This window comes from Aegilops tauschii, chromosome 5, assembly GCF_002575655.3.
Source record: "Aegilops tauschii subsp. strangulata cultivar AL8/78 chromosome 5, Aet v6.0, whole genome shotgun sequence".
NCBI lineage: Eukaryota > Viridiplantae > Streptophyta > Magnoliopsida > Poales > Poaceae > Aegilops > Aegilops tauschii.
In genome coordinates, this window is record NC_053039.3 from 517,305,768 (window position 1) to 517,320,437 (window position 14,670).

Here is a 14,670-nt window from a genome sequence, read left to right on the forward strand (position 1 = left end):
CCTAACAACATTGAAAGCATTGTCTTTTAAACTGGGAATAACTGGAATGGGGTTCCAATCTGCAGGAATTGGCCGTCTCTACAGTTGGGATAGGTCTTTGGCCGGTGGACTTGCTGTACTTTTTGCTGGAGTGGGATTTTCTGTGGTACGGCTGGTGTTATGGCAACTGAAATCGGCATACCTTTTGCTGGAGTGCAGGTCCTGTGTGGTGGGGCTAGTGGTGTGGCCAGTGAAGTATGGGTACAGTCAGCTGGAGTCGGTCCTACGTTTTGTGTCACTGGTTGTACAGCCAATATAAGTGGGGTGCTGTCTGATTTCTCCGGCACAACCACATTTTTCAAGGACTTTGCTGGCGCTCATTCAGGTTCGGCAATCACCCTCTTCCTTTTTGATGTCTGATGCACAAGAACAGCATTTGAGTGGAAAAACATGGTATGATGACAGATGGAATAGGTATTGATAATGGATGGGCATGGCATCTCGCCATATTTGATGAGTAAACTAAGCAGATGGCGGTGCAACAAAGTAGAAGAAATGCAAGACAACATATGCAAGATACGCGCAATCAATAAAACCTTGCCAAATTAGAGCAGGCACCTTGATGGGTGAACATGACAGGCCATCTGCCTTTGACTCCTCGAGGTTAGAATAGTCATTAGGATCATATTCTGAACAAGAATCTACAGGTGGGGAGCGTATGAGTTTCATTGCATCCAGAATGGCACTCAATGCCTTGGTGCCAATTTTGTAAGTCATTGCAGTGTTCCACAATATTCTTCTGATGCACGGATTCTGATATTCACTGTAATTACGTATAATATCTGAGAACCATGAAAACATAAATAGTTGTGAGATTGTCTTTGTAATGCAGAGGATATTCTAATATAGGGGCGCCCCTGTAAACACTTGTGTGCTATCACTGGATTCTGATGAGAGAGCTCATGTGTGCTGTAATATGGTGCGTGCATTTATATAATCTGGCACAAGTACACAAAAAATAGGCTCCAGAAGTAAGGATAGTTGGCAGATGATAGGTTCAAAATATACTGTATAGAGAGTTTATTGCCAAACCATGATAACAAGAGCACACATCAACTAGGCAGATCATAGTGTACATAAAAGGGGTACACCATAACCACGATATATAAATTGGGAAAGTGGAACTGGCTTGAAAATACGGTGTTGTATTGCCGCTAGTAATTGAAAGCCTATCGATCAAGTACATGCCAGCTCTATCAGCTGTTGACTGCAGATGTCCCTGCTCCCCTTCCTGACAAGGAACATACTGTACGTACTAAATACATAATAACAAAAGAGGAACATGTTAAAGAATAGAAGAGGAAGCATATTCTTGAGGTTCCGCTTAATTGCATACAATGTTGGTTGCCCACTCATGATGAATCACAGCGCCCAAAGAAATGCAATTCCATGCTGTCTCTCTATATGTGGCAATTTTGAGCAAGAGTCATTAGGATCATATTCTGAACAAGAGTCAACAGGTGGGGAGCGTATGAGTTTCATTGCATCCAGAATGGCACTCAATGCCTTGGTGCCAATTTTGTAAGTCATTGCGGTGTTTAGCTTCAAGAGTGGACTGCTGCTAGTGTGACACAAAGCAGCTACACAGATCATAGTGTAGATATAACGGGAAAACCATAAGCATCAGAGTAAAATCAGCAAAGTGGAACTTGCTGGAATATATGTGCTAGTATTGCCGGTACGGCTAGAAAGGCTTCGGATACCAGCTCTCTTCAACTGAAGGTGCGGTACTGTTAATATCAGTGTAACTCTCAAAGGCGACACAGCTCCCCGCATTTTCTTGCTATTCTTATAGGATTCAAGTGGGCAGGCCACTACAAATCCTATTCCCATGTTTACAAAATCCTATGAATCAAAGAGGCCCGACGAGTTCAAAGTGTCCATACCAACCGACCGTATAGACCTCTACACTACAAATGTCCCTACTCATCTTCACTACAAGGAACATATTGTACTACTATCATACTCCCTCCGTTCCAAAATATAAGTCTTGGTAGAGATTTCCACTATGGATCACATACAGATGTATCTAGATACATTTTAGAGTGTAGATTCACTCATTTTGGTCCATATGTAGTCCATGGTGGAATCTATACAAAGACTTGTATTTAGGAACGGAGAGAGTACTTATTAAAGAAGAACGGAAGAGGAACATGGTAAAGAAGAGCAAGTAGATTTTGGAAAATAAAATGTTCGTTGCGCAGTGCCCACACATGATGAACCAGAGCGCATTAAGAAAGCATCTCCCTGCTGTCTCTCTATATGTGGTGCACGTGCTTTTTCGAAAGTAAAGTAGAAACATTAGCTGACCAATTAAATGTTATCTGTTTTAGTAATATCAGCATCATATTAGATTCGTACTTGAGCAACAAGTTTGGAATTATGAGTGGCACGTTGTTTAGCTTGATGGATTCAAGAGCAGTGCTAAGCAGGTATGATGATGGTACTGAATATAAAGGCATGTCTGCATTTGGGTCAGTCGACCATTTCAGGCGGTTGGATGAAGATCCTACGTCTCCTAACCCTTCTTCTTCCTCGTCTCTGATTCTTCCCATACAGAACACCGCACGGGCCGCCGGCCGGACCATCGGCCCCCGCCGCCTGTGTTCCTCCGCCACCCCCACCCCCACCCCCGCCCGCACCCGCGTCGAGTTATCTTCGTTCGGCGCGGCCCCACCACCGCCCCCACCCCAACAACCAAAGTCCCCACCCCGAGCCCCTTCGTTCGCACCGGCGAACTCCGGCGAGCTCTGAAAAATTGACTGACCCAATTTTGAAATTTAGTCTACTGTTATTTAACTAGTGTGGAATATAAAAGGGGAAAACCATAAGCATTGGGAGTATAGTGTTGAGCGTGCCATGGCGGATCTGAAGGTGCAAACCGGAGTAGCAGGTAAGTGATGGACAAGAAATCAGAGTAAAGCAGTGGCGATCTATTTTCTTGCTGCGATAAATAAGTTGAGCAGATACGAAAGAGTACCGCCTCTGGTGCGGCGCCGTGTATGCATCTGCTGAGAATTTGATGGTGCTGCGGTAGCGATGGCTGTCGGCGGCGTGGTAGCAGATCTAGGAGGGTAGACGGTGGCGGCAGGGCGCGGTGGACGAGACGGTCGTAGGAGCGGCATTGGTAAGGTGGACGATAGCGGGGATGAAGCGAGAGGACGGGATGCAAGGATCCCGGTCCGAAGCCGTGGATGAGAGAGGTCGGTCTGTTGTAATGGACGGCGGCGTCGGGGTATCAGCTCCGGCATGGTGGAGGAGGACGGCGGTGGATGGGGTGGCGGACGGAGGAGGCTGGGGTGGAGAGGGTGTTTTGGTGCCCACGGAGTATGAATGGGGAAATGGAGGTGCAGAGGAAGGGGGAACCATGTCTTCAGAGCGCGCTTGTCTCAAATGCGAGGAAATTTACAAACTTAGCCCCCGTTTCAAATTTCCTACATCACAGCAATATTAGTCGGTTGGGGATAGGACGGTAATCTCGCATACACCGAATATTTGCCGAAGAGAGTTTGGTTTTGGCGCCCACCATGTATGAATCGGGGAGGGAGTCGATTTCGGCCGAGGACACACCGTGTTTTGGCGCCCACCGTGTATGAATCCGGGTGAGAGGCGGTTATGTCACGTTCGAGTGAAATTACAAACCTACCCCTATCGAAACCTATAGAAATCGAGCAGATAGGCTTTGCGTGGCAGGGATAGGCAGTGGTAATTTCCATCTCGCATATTTTGGTTTCGGGCTGTTACTGCGACTTTCCCCGCTTCGTTCAAATTTTGCAGAGTGCACGTTTACCATGCCAACTCAATTCGAATCCCGTTTGTATTCTATTTTTTCGGGCGGGATCCATTTTCGATTGGAATAAAATTCTATATACATCATTTTTTATATATATACTTTCAAAAGCACAACACCCTTTATACATAAATATGGTTTACAAATGGCATGATCTCAGATTCATAAGGTTGTATCCATCAATTTGGATTTTCAAATAAACCACTTTATGTTGAAATCCAATGTATGCATTCCTCGCTAACTGTCTCCAATTAATGTGTGTTTCATGCGGGTTTTTTTACTTCTCAAACATGTATAATGTGTTTCACACACGCAACATATAGTGTATCCCGTTTAGACACTAATTGCATATAAACCATGCATTGTTTCTAATTAAAGAATCTATGGATCACCAATATTAATAAACTATATAACATTACACGTGTCCCGAAATTCAAATGAATATGCATGTTTGATACACCCATTTGTGTTATGATATTATCGATGTCGTGATCTCCAGTTTAAATATTTGAATCCCATTTAATCCAGATATTCGTCTCATATAACTATCACTCATGCTTATATAGGACTATCTCTTTAGACCTATACGCGTTCATCGTCTCTCGGGTATCTCTCGTGCTACCCGTATGTCGACAATGATCTTTTATCTTCGTAACACACTGACGGTACTCTCTCCCTCGACGTTCATCACTCTATCTCTCTCTAAGTATATCTCGCTCCCTGCTATGTGTCTCTAACTATAATTCTCCATGTGGAATCTCTTTCTCTCACACAAACACAAAACTTTGTCTTCTGGGGTCTCATTTCTCTCTACTATTCCCCTGTGTGCAACTCGCACACCCCTAATACAAAGATGTCTTTCGCTCCTTAGGTATGAGAACCTACGACTCTTCCTCTTAAAAATCTCTTTCTCACACACAAATACAAACTCTGTCTCCCAGGGTCTCATATTTCTCCACTGTTCTCTTGCATGTCGCTCACACACACTATCTCTCCCTAGAGATATCTTGCATTCCCTCATATGTTTCTCTAGCTATCACTCTCGTTTTGAAATATCTTTCTCTCTCGCAGACACAAAACTCCGTCTCTCGGGATCTCATTTCTCTCCGATATTTGTTTGTATGTGTCACATGCACCCTTTCTTCATCTCTCTCACACCAACACCCATAACTCAGCCTTCTGATCCACTCGACTCCTATCTCTAACGCACACTAGCTAGCATCTTTATCTTTCTATTTATCTGTTTCTCCATCAACCTTCTTTCATTTATAGGTTGATCTCTTTTGCATAATCATTGTGCCTCACTCCCTCTGCTCGCCATAGATGCATGCTCCAGCCCACGCCACTATCTCTTAAAGACAAAAACACATGCTCAATTGTCGGGCCTTCTTCCCTGCATTCTCGCATGCATACATATTGCCATACCAATCTGTCTCTCCCATGTCGTTGATCTTAGCTTATGACTTATGTCTTCTTTCTTTTATCTTGATCATGCACGCGCGCGCACACACACACACACACACACACATCCCACGTATACATGTATACCTCTCACACATGCACGTTGAAGGTCTCTATGTCTCCATACGTAGTTAATTACCCTCAACCCTAACGCCACATCGAATCGTTCTCTTCTTGTGTGCACATAACTTCCGCCTGGATGGGTAAAACACACACTCACACTTAACAATCTCCCTGTAGCTACCCCCCCTCTCACTCTTCCGCTATATCCCTGAAACCAATAAGACCATCCCTTCGTTTAATTCCCGCCTACATGCACCATCGATATATAGTAGTCTTCCTTGGTGTCTCTCGAACAAACACGTTCTCTCGATGTCGACTACTCTCACGCGCACACACCTTCTCTTCCCTCTCTACGGGCATTTTCTCTCTCGCACCCCATCGTTGGTGGCCTCTGCCATACACATCAACTCTCTATGATGAAGCCATGAACACTTAAATTACATCCGCCACCGAAGACCCCGCGACACACACACACACAGATAGTAAGACTCCATCACACACACACGCGCGCGCACACACACACACTAAGACTCCATCTCTCTCTCTCCCACACACACACACACACACACTGAGACTCCATCTCACACACACATGCTCTAGGCGGAGCATTTGTTCCTACCACCCTTCATCCACCCTTACCCCGTATGATAAACAATCACCTTAATTTACTTGTATAACATGGACAAATTCCACTTTACTTTAGTAGTTAGCAAACTTATCATTTGTACCCTTATAAAAAACCGAGTTGGCGATGATGGTGTGCCTGCCATCTTGTAATATAGACCGTCTGATCTATATCTGACGGATAGAAAGCAAACTATGATAATTTTACAAAAGATAGCTGCACCTCTCTCTACATCCTTATCTCCCACACCTCATTGCTGAGCAATTAAAAAAGAAAGTCTCCGGAACAATCAAGCATGGTGGCCGCTGCCGCCTGCCGGCGCCGTCCATCCCCATGCCTCCGCCCATTCCGACCATCAGTCACCACCACGCTCCACTCCTCCTCACCTTATCTCTCATCTTTCATTTTTTTCGATGACATACTCGAGATACCAGTTTTCTGATAAAATTCTTGAAATATCATTAGTTTTTACACATGGGATTACTCCTGCATGGGTAAATCACAACATGTGTTTTGTAAAAAAATGCATATTTATGTTCCGTGCAATGCACGAGCATCTTGCTTGTAATTATATTCTCAAAGCACGAGCAGGAAGTGACATTTTTTTACACAACCACGTTAACATGGCCACGTAAATCACTAGCTAAAGTAAATACCATTATACTTATATCCCGATGCAAAAGGTTGAGTACATGTCCGAAGAGTAGAGTCGCACACACGCACTCTGTCTCTCAGAATCTCTCTCTCTCACACACACACCAGTTATGTGACGCCCACTTAAGCAGACACGTATGTTACAATTTGTGCACCCGCGGGTACACGTGATGCTGCGCGTTTATTTAAGCCGGACGGCGAACCCAAACAGTAGCTGCATGCATTCATTTGAGATACTACCCTAATTAAACTCATGCATTAATTACGTAGTTTTCTCGTTTTCCTCTCTGCCTTCGTCGCGGTGCACAATATTGACCACTCCTATATGACTAGCCGCTCTATCTACATGCGGGACATCATAGCATCTGGGCCCGCGTGCCATCCACCAAATCACAGCGAGGTGCTACAGTCGAAACTCACCGGTCACCCCGGTGTGGCAGTCATGACCCGTCATATCACAAAACCCACACCTTTACCAGCAGTGGTAAAGTGGCCTCGAAGTTGGACTGGACGAAGCAACCATCATTTCACTGGAACGCTCGTTGAAGCCCTTTCTCCCCTTTCTTGAAGAAACCTCACTCTGGGCTACTCACTTCTGCCATTTTTCTTCTGTACCGACGAAGGAAAGGTGGGCGAATCAGTGATGCTGCTATATTTTCATTCCAAGAATCTTCTTTTTGCGAAGCACCGACCGATTCTCACAGCCTATTCTTTTCCCGTTTTCATTGCAATTGTGGTTTCCTTTTGATTGCTTTTTGTTTGTCAGTTCATTGATGGATCCTGGAGCACTAGGCAAAGAGTTGCCGGCGGACAACCCACTGGAGACAGCGATCTCCAGGAAGCGAGCACCGACCAACGAGTTGACCATGTTGGCGGGCCAACCCATGGAGACGAAGAACTCCAAGAAACAAGCACTGGCCAAAGAGTTGACGACGTTGGCAGACGAACTCCTCAAAGAAATTTGGAAGAACAGCAAGGGCCCCACCATGCCTACCCCAGAAACTCTGATGGCCACCTTTGCGCAGCTCAAGGCCGAGTTTGAGGAGATAGTCGCCGTTGAGAAGCAGTATTCCCCTGGCAAGGTGATGGCCCCCATCGAGGACGAGGAGATGGCCCCCGGAGGGATGGGATCCCCCGGTGAGCTGCACAAGGTAAAAAATGAAAGTTGTGGTTTTTGATTATTTGCAATGTGCTTGCTAATATGTTAGGGTTGTGCAGGTGCCGGTGGACGTCCTTGATGATTCCGATGTCGCGGCCCGTCCTGTGGACAATGCCCCAGAGATCGTTTTTGATGTCGCGGTCCGTCCTGTTGGCATCGCCCCGGAGATCGATTCCGATGCCACTGTCCATCCTGTGGACATCGCCCCAGAGATCGATTCTGATGTCGCGGTCAGTCCTGTGGACATCGCCCCAGAGATCGATTCCCATGCCGCTGTCCGTGTTGTGGTCATTGCCCGAGAGATCGATGACAAGAAATAGTTGGTCGCGCTAATCCTTCAGGGTAGTTTGCATTGCCCTGTGTTTAATTACCAGAACGATGCGTGTTATCAAACCATCTTAGGGCTAGTGCACTGTCTTGTGTGGGCGGTACTTGCTACTTTTGTTTGATAGTGAATCATGCGAACCCTCTCCGAGTTATGGAAACAGATGTATCCTCACCAGCTTTTGATGTAGTATATGGCATGCTTAGATGTAAGTTTGAACTATTTATCATATCAGTAGGGCTTATTTCATGATTCTTGGTGTTAGTAGGCTAGCTACTGTGCGAGCTATAGTACTTGCAAAACACTCACCGAAGAGAAATGTTGGGGCTGATGAGCTCGTGGAACACTTATACTGATCCGTCGTCGATCGGCCAATAGCCCAAGCTCCTAAAATTGTAGGTTTAGCGATCGATCAGACAATACTCGACACAGATACATTCAGGCCTCATTTGGTTCATAGGTTAGGAAAATCGTAGCAAAAGTATAGAGACGTACAACAAAAAATCATAGCAATACAGAGACGTCCCTCCGTTTCAAAATAGATGAGTCAACTTTGTACTACTAACTTTGAAACGGAGGGAGTACAGATCCTAGGCGGGCTAGTTTGGCCTAGTGGGTTTTGGTGATATGACGTGGTACAGTGCCGTCCAGTCTTCGCATGTGGTAGCAGTACTACGGGTAGAGTAAGTTTTCTTGAAGAAGCGGAATTCAATGAAGTCATGACGGTTCCTTCGTCCGACTAACTTATAGTGGGAAAGGTTGAGCCTGCGCTACGACCGGGGTGGACCAGGATAATTTTGTGCATGGCAGCTGGACCAGGATGGTCGACGTCCCACATGTCGGCGAATGAAAGTATTCTTTCCGATATAGTGGACGAGCAACGAGTATTCATTGTTTATTTTTGATGAAACCTATTGTATCCACTGTTACGACGGAGGAGTGTGAAACACGGCAGCCCAGTGAACTTGGCATGTGCACCACTCCCTCCTTCCCCATGTAATACTACCATAGTGTCGACTATAAGGTTACAACTTTTTCTCACTTTCTCTCTATCTATTTCCTCTCAAATGTTTTTTACCTTTCTTTTTTAGACACAATTGTTTTTTATGTCTCTTTTTTAGAATTAGTTTTTTTATACCTAGGAGCACGTGTAGAGACGAGCTCCTGCAGATCCCACTCCTTGACCTTGTCAATGCCTCTCTCTCCTCCACATAAGCGGGCTTGTCGAGAAGACAAGAGATGATCTCTTAGCACAATATGTTTCACCATGTTTTTAGGAATAACTAGTTATTTAAGATAAGGCTAAGTGATGATCCATTGTACACATGTTTTTTTGTCATCTCTAAATTACATGCAAGACTTATGATAAGACTATCTTATCAACCATTGTACGTGCCCTTTATAGCCCAGAATTTTACTGGTAGTACTTGCTATCAATGCGGGCAGCTGGCCTCTGAGGGGGGAGCGCGCGCGGGGAGGTGGTGGAGTGGGGAAGGGGTTCTGGTGGGCCAGGGCGGTAAGAAGCGGGCTGGGAAGCGGTGTGGACTCCCGCATGGCCCACCTCACATTATCACCACATATTTCTTAGAGTCCGTGCACGGCGGGCGGGCGATCTCTTCTCCCTCCCCCGTCTCTCTCCTCTCAGCCGACGCCCGCTGAGCGATTAGATTTCGGCTATCGACGGTTTATTCAATTGCAGTCCCACATGTCAGTGAAAATGCAAGACAACGCGTGTCCCCTCTGGTGAGCGGCGTGCGAGCCGGACTGTCGGGGGTGCAACGTGAACGCGACGCGTACGAGTTGTAAGTGTGCCGCCTTCTCCTTTTGAACTTGCAAAGCGTAACATTTTCGTGCGATCGATTGATAGAAATCCAGAACAAAATGACGAGGGCGGTGCTTTCCCGCGCGTTAGGCGGGCTAGTTTGAGTGATATGACGTGCTACAGTGCCGTCCACTTGCTCATTTTTTATGTAAGCAAGAGTCTATACTCTTACGTGGGAGGAGTGCGAAACATGGCGGATCTGATTTTGATCAAGGGATAACTGTTCCCTGCAAAATAATGGAGCACTGTTAGCAATTATAGCATGATAGTTAGGGCATCTCCAGCGCTGGCCCTCAAATTTACACCGGCATCTGTCCGAGGACACTGGTGGATGCCATCCAATGCTGCCCGCATACCTTTCAACAACTATATGAACTAACCAGACGAAATTCATGCAAACAAAGCAAATTTCAAATTGACCGGATGAAATTCATTACATTTTGAGAACTTTTCCTATAAACTGGACGAAATTCATTACATATTTCGCACAAACCGTACTAAAACCTACTGTAAACCAAACCTAAACGATCGTCGGGCCCCGACCACCATGTCCGGCCTTGAACCCGAGAAAGCCGGCCATTGCCTTTGCCTCCTCCTTATCCGCCTCGATAACCTCCTCCTCCGAAGCACAAGGTTATGTAGATTTCCGCCTCCACGTCGCCGTCAAGCGGCTAATCAGCCGCCGATTTTTATCCCACCAAGCTTGGTGTTGACTGAGTGGAGGAGCGGTGGCCTTCCTGGGACCAGAGTGGTGGCGACCTACCATGTACTACTCTTCCTCGCTGCCAGCTGCGCCCGCGCACGCGCGCCGGCTTTGTGGTCGTGGCGGCGGAGGGCGGCCGGGAGGGAGCCGGCGATCTCCTTCGTCTGCTCCTGCGAGAGTACGTCCAAGAGAGCTTTGGAGTGCGCCCGGAGCGGAGCCACCGATGTCCTTCGTCTGCTCCTGCGACAGTACGTCCAAGAGAGCTTTGGAGTGCCTGGGAGCCATGGTTGGAGTGGTGCCAACAGAAGGAAGGGACCGGAGGAGAATGAGTGTGGGTCTTTGGCTATGGCTGGGAGCTGGGGCTCAAGTTAATATAGCGGGCGAATGGCAATGAGCCACGGCAGACGGATGGACGGCTGGCACCGGAGTAGGTTCGTCGGTAGCCGTGGTGTAACGCGGAGCAGTCGCTTGCACCGGGATGCCGCACAGGTGGCGCTCTCTCGGCCGTCGCGCTGCTGCAATGTCGGCGCCAGTGTGAGGGCGCGTCGGGCGTGAATGCGGACGCTGCTTCAGTGACTTAACCGCAGGTGCTTTGTCTCACTGACATGTGGGCCCAACGGGCATCAGGCCCGCATGTCAGTGACACACCAACTGCACCTGCAGTTAAGGCCGGTGAATGCGGCATTGACGTTCTGGAGAGACGGTGATCGTTTCAGGCGGTAAGCGCGCGCTAGCGATGGAAGGGGTTTCGGTAGGCCACGGCGGTCAGACACTGGCGTGGTGGTAAAATGTGAACTCATGGATGACGAGCCTTTGAAGCGTATGCGGCACGTATTGACAACCAGGCGTCCATGCAACCGCTCTTGTCACCAGCTAGCATTCGGCGACCACCATTAGACACCACACAACCATACATAACTTACGAATAATGGACGAATCGATCAGACACACACTCGTGTGCAGTGGCACTATGATCGGTTGCTCACGATAGTACATACTACTCCGCACCATAGTACCCTCTCTAGCTAGGCTGTTTTATAGTTTGTCATTGTGATGGACGATATACATGAGCAAGGCGCTGAGTCACGAGTATGACCGTTGGTGTTAAGCCAGGTGAATACATGCTCGGTGTTCGCGGAGGCCTCCAGCAAACGTCTAAACAGTAATGTCACATACGCATAATTTTGGTTTTTATTTCTTTCTCCACTGACAGGTAGGCCCCCATAGATAGATAGATAAAGAACACGAGCTGATGAGGCGCATGCGGACTGTTTGACTGGTCAACCAGACAAATACGGAGCTATACGCTGAGCTAGTGACCGTATAATCAACATATCTCGTATACAATGATCAAAGTGAGCTATCAAGACAAGTTCAATGACCGCCAATGCATTTTACTCGGTAATAAATGACCAGGATTGAAGGGGAATCCAAATTTCCTTCGTCTTCTGTCCTTGAGCTCTTGACAAACCAATGCACTTTACGGTTGTCCGGCCACTCCACCCCAGAGCTGTCACCAAGCGTCGTTCATGCCACCGCGCCGCACACTAACCGGTAAGGAAGCGATGGCATCCCGCCGCGCCGAGTTCCTCGCCGCCCACGACCGCACACAAAATGGTAGGCAAGCGGTGGCTGTTGGGGAACGTAGTAATTTCAAAAAAATTCCTACGCACACGCAAGATCATGGTGATGCATAGCAACGAAAGGGGAGAGTGTTGTCCACGTACCCTCGTAGACCGACAGCGGAAGCGTTATCACAACGCGGTTGATGTAGTCGTACGTCTTCACGATCCGACCGATCAAGTACCGAACGTACGGCACCTCCAAGTTCTACACACGTTCAGCTCGATGACGTCCCTCGAACTCCGATCCAGCCGAGTGTTGAGGGAGAGTTTCGTCAGCACGACGGCGTGGTGACGATGATGATGTTCCACCGACGCAGGGCTTCGCCTAAGCTCCGCGGCGGTATTATCGAGATGTAATCTGGTGGAGGGGGGCACCGCACACGGCTAAAATATCGTATATCAAGTGTGTTCTTAGGTGCCCCCCTTGCCCCCGTATATAAAGGAGCAAGGGGGAGGCCGGCTGCCCTAGACGCGCCAAGGAGAGAGGGGGAGTCCTCCTCCTAGTAGGAGTAGGACTCCCCTTTCCTAGTCCTACTAGGAAAGAAGGGGGGAAGGAAAGAGAGGGAGAGGGAGAGGGAAAGGGGGCTGCGCCCCCCTCTCCTAGTCCAACTAGGATTCCCCTTGGGAGGGGGCGCGCCACCTCCTGGCTGCTGCCCTCTCTCTCCCCTCAAGGCCCACTAAGGCCCAATACTTCCCCGGGGGGTTCCGGTAACCCTCCGGCACTCCGGTTTAATCCGAAACTTCTCCGGAACACTTCCGGTGTCCGAATATAGTCGTCCAATATATCAATCTTTACGTCTCGACCATTTCGAGACTCCTCGTCATGTCCGTGATCACATCCGGGACTCCTAACAACCTTCGGTACATCAAATCACATAAACTCATAATATAACTGTCATCGTAACTTTAAGCGTGCGGACCCTTTGGGTTCGAGAACTATGTAGACATGACCGAGACACCTCTCCGGTCAATAACCAATAGCGGGACCTGGATGCCCATATTGGCTCCCACATATTCTACAAAGATCTTTATCGGTCAGACCGCATAACAACATACGTTGTTCCCTTTGTCATCGGTATGTTACTTGCCCGAGATTCGATCGTCGGTATCTCGATACCTAGTTCAATCTCGTTACCGGCAAGTCTCTTTACTTGTTCCATAATACATCATCCCGCAACTAACTCATTAGTCACAATGCTTGCAAGGCTTATAGTGATGTGCATTACCGAGTGGGCCCAGAGATACCTCTCCGACAATCGGAGTGACAAATCCTAATCTCGAAATACGCCAACCCAACAAGTACCTTTGGAGACACCTGTAGAGCACCTTTATAATCACCCAGTTACGTTGTGACGTTTGGTAGCACACAAAGTGTTCCTCCGGTAAACGGGAGTTGCATAATCTCATAGTCATAGGAACATGTATAAGTCATGAAGAAAGCAATAGGAACATACTAAACGATCGGGTGCTAAGCTAACGTAATGGGTCATGTCAATCACGTCATTCTCCTAATGAGGTGATCTTGTTAATCAAATGACAACTCATGTCTATGGCTAGGAAACATAACCATCTTTGATTAACGAGCTAGTCAAGTAGAGGCATGCTAGTGACACTCTTGTTTGTCTATGTATTCAAACATGTATTATGTTTCCGGTTAATTTTTTCTATACAATTCTAGCATGAATAATAAACATTTATCATGATATAAGGAAATATATAATACTTTATTATTGCCTCTAGGGCATATTTCCTTCAGTCTCCCACTTGCACTAGGGTCAATAATCTAGTTCACATCGCCATGTGATTTAACATCAATAATTCACATCACCATGTGATTAACACCCATAGTTCACATCTCTATGTGACCAACACTCAAAGGGTTTACTAGAGTCAATAATCTAGTTCACATCGCTATGTGATTAACACCAAAAGAGTACTAAGGTGTGATCATGTTTTGATTGTGAGATAATTTTAGTCAACGGGTCTGTCACATTCAGATCTGTAAGTATATTTGCAAATTTCTATGTCTGCAATGCTCTGCACGGAGCTACTCTAGCTAATTGCTCCCACTTTCAATATGTATCTAGACCGAGACTTAGAGTCATCTAGATTAGTGTCAAAACTTGCATCGACGTAACCCTTTACGACGAACCTTTTGTCACTTCCATAATCGAGAAACATGTCCTTATTCCACTAAGGATAATTTTGACCGCTGTCCAGTGATCTACTCCTAGATCAGTATTGTACTCCCTTGCCAAAATCAGTGTAGGGTATACAATAGATCTGGTACACAGCATGGCATACTTTATAGAACCTATGGCCAAGGCATAGGGAATGACTTTCATTCTCTTTCTATCTTCTGTCGTGGTCGGGTTTTGAGTCTTACTCAATTTCACACCTTGTA